The sequence below is a fragment of the Bidens hawaiensis genome, unplaced genomic scaffold, assembly GCF_021521415.1.
Source record: "Bidens hawaiensis isolate Kalapana, Puna unplaced genomic scaffold, B.hawaiensis_p1.1 tig00027564_1, whole genome shotgun sequence".
NCBI classification, from domain to species: Eukaryota; Viridiplantae; Streptophyta; class Magnoliopsida; order Asterales; family Asteraceae; genus Bidens; species Bidens hawaiensis.
This window is the reverse complement of record NW_027494466.1, coordinates 307,095-310,003: the sequence shown is the minus strand read 5'-3', so window position 1 is coordinate 310,003 and position 2,909 is coordinate 307,095. Positions and strand designations below refer to the sequence as shown.

Sequence of the window (2,909 nt, the reverse complement as noted above, 5' to 3'; positions counted from 1 at the left end):
AAGCACATTTAATTCAAATGAATTTCTCATAAAAATGACTTAAGTATTTTTTTTCTTTTTAGAATAAAGCCTACTCGGAGTAACCTAATGGCAAAAACGACTCATACACATGCGATTGCAGGCAGTGTTGAGTTGCCCAAACCCATCATCTCCCGTTTCGAAAAAAACCCGCCGCTCAAAAATCCGTTGCGGTAAAACCCGGTTAATTGGGATCATATTCGAACTTGAGTCCTTGCGATATCCGACTTAAGTCATCACTTTTCCTCCAATACCAGTTGAACAAAAGCTCATTGACAATTTAATTTAGAATTCAAGATAAAGTTAAAAACCTAATTCCCATTGATCATTGTCTTAGATATGGCTAATATAAAGAAGCCCAGAGTACAAAGATTTGTTCTAAGATGATGAGTAGACTTAAGGACTATGCATCACACTTCTAGATAAACCCTATCACTCGCATTAACCCAACCACATGTTGCGTTTACGTGATCATGTTAGTTAGTAGAGTAAAAACGATATATGTGTAAGAGGTTTTCGTAGTTGAGAAAAAAAAAAGAAAAGAAAATTTTCACTTCTTCCTAACACTTTCAAGACATCAACTAAAGAGGAAAAACACAAACAAGTAGGCTTATTCAACCGGTTGAAACGTGTTTACAATTGATAGACGGCCTAGATTCGATTAGCACTTGTGTATTATCTAGTCATGAATTACTAGCAGAATTCGAAGAAAGAGTTAAAACAGCCCATCAGTTTCTTCTAAGGAAAGATCCATAAGTGTATCTTTAGGTTCTTGACCAGTAGTATCATCCAGAAGCCATTTCTCTAGAAAACCAAGAGGTGGTAGTTGAACATTTTTGCCATTCGGTTTCCTTTCATCAGGGAATAAACTAATCGCTTCATGCGAAACCGATTGGGAAACTTCTGAGTTACTGCTGTAGTTTGAGTTGTTGAACCCAAACTGCAATGAATTCTCAAAGGTTTCACGTGAAGCACTTGGAAACTGTTCCTTGAAACAGTTCTTAGTCTCAGTAGTATCAAGGCTTTCCAAGCTTGTATGTGAAGGTTTTTTAGGGCCCTTTATCCAGCTCGGAAGCAACCGCGCAATGTTTTCCGCACTGGATGTGTAAGCACTTATACTGTTATTCATCTGTGGTGGTGGTAGCATAGATGAAGATGATTCAGGCAGATTGATAGACTTATTGTCAAGAGATAAAGCTTCAGAAAGAGCTTCTTAGCCATGTGAATATCCGTTTGGTGCCTTCTCTCCCATTTACCTTTAGAAATGCCAGTTTCTGATGATATTGATGAGTTCAAAGTCCTTGAAAGATGATGGTTTTTGTCATCAGATATTGAGTTGTTTTGGATCTTGTTAATCTTCTTTTTCAGATGAGTGTTCCAGTAATTCTTGATATCATTATCTGTTCTTTGTGGAAGATAAGAAGCTATAGCTGCCCATCTACAAAATATTAACCAAACCCTACATCAAGAATACTTAAAAAATCAATCTTTAACATGATAATCATCAGCTTCATTTATACCTGTTACCAAGAAGGGCTTGCAAATGTATGATCATATTCTCTTCTTGATCGGTGAAGTTACCGCGTTTAATACCTGGCCGAAGATAATTCGTCCATCTTAGTCTGCAACTCATGCTACATCTTAACAGACCTGAAAGATTTGAAGTTAGAAAAACTCAGCCAAACATTTCATTGAAAAAGAAGTTTGCAGGATACAATAAATACCCTAATTTATTGACTCTAACAAACCCACATGTAAACAAGAATCTTTATTGAAAAATAAAAAATAAAAATCAAATAAGAATAACATACCAGTATTGGTTGGAACAGATTTCCAATTACCAGGACCATGTTGTTGAATATAAGATACAATGATGATATCTTCTTCTGGAGTCCATGGACCTTTCTTCACTTCTGTTTTGTCACAACAAGGTGGTCTGCCCATGGTGATCTACCTTAGATTGCTTAATAGTTGATCAAGATCTTGTTTCAACCTAGCTAGCTATAGGATATATAAACAAGACAAGGGTTTTTGGATAGGTGTGTACCGCTTTATACACTATATATAGATATATAGACGGTGGTGATGATTCAAAAACTGACCCAAGATAGGCATTGACATGAGGTAATATAAACGGTGGTGTTGATTCAAAAGCTGACTCAAGACATTGACTAGAGGTTATAAAAAAGGTTGGCTGAACCAACTGTTCTTAAATTTTCTTCATGGACCTGAATAATAAGTCAAACAGAGAAGATTTTTTTGTCATTTAATATGGAAAGCTTTAGCTCAACTAGCGTTGGAGAGCGTTGGAGAGGAAGTAAAGATTTGGGTATATAGGCAACTATAAGGTTTAAGTTTAACCCGATCTCAATTGGATTTTACTGCAGTGAGTCTTCGGGTCTCGGGCGGAGTTTTTCCTCATAACATAAGATGGTGTGCTCGGTTACTCAACATTGTCTGTGATCACGAGCATATTTGTAGGTCCCCAAAACGACCACCGAATGGTTTTGCTCTTGATACAACGTGTCGAGACGGATGCGGTGAATTCAAACGACCGAACATAAATAATATAACGATAAGATATAAATGAACGATCTCGTTGTCGGTAAAAAATTTATATTGATAACAAAGAACCGACCTCACCCAAGGTGAGCTCCCCTTGGGTGGGTGAAAACACCTTACAAAACACACATAAATAAAACAACAAGGTCATATTTATAGTAAAAGCTAAACATTCTAGAAGATCTCTTCCCCGTTAAAGCTAAACGTGTGCACCGAAGCTCTCGTCTCGTATCCGAATTTCTCGCCGACCTTAATTATTAACTTGACCATAATATATTTAACGGTTTCGTAATTTGATATCGAAAGTCACTAAAATTGGTCTTACAATA

The 2,909-nt window shown here is 36.7% G+C and overlaps 1 pseudogene across 1 annotated transcript; it reads right to left on the bottom strand.

Moving 5' to 3' along the window:
* Window positions 1-367: 367 nt before the first annotated feature.
* On the bottom strand, window positions 368-2,192 carry LOC143575642 (myb-related protein 306-like; annotated as a pseudogene). The gene is made up of 3 exons (XR_013142805.1): window positions 1,830-2,192; window positions 1,539-1,668; window positions 368-1,456 (listed from the first exon to the last, which is right to left on the bottom strand). The product of XR_013142805.1 is annotated as a myb-related protein 306-like (transcript).
* Between the last annotated feature and the right edge of the window lie 717 nt (window positions 2,193-2,909).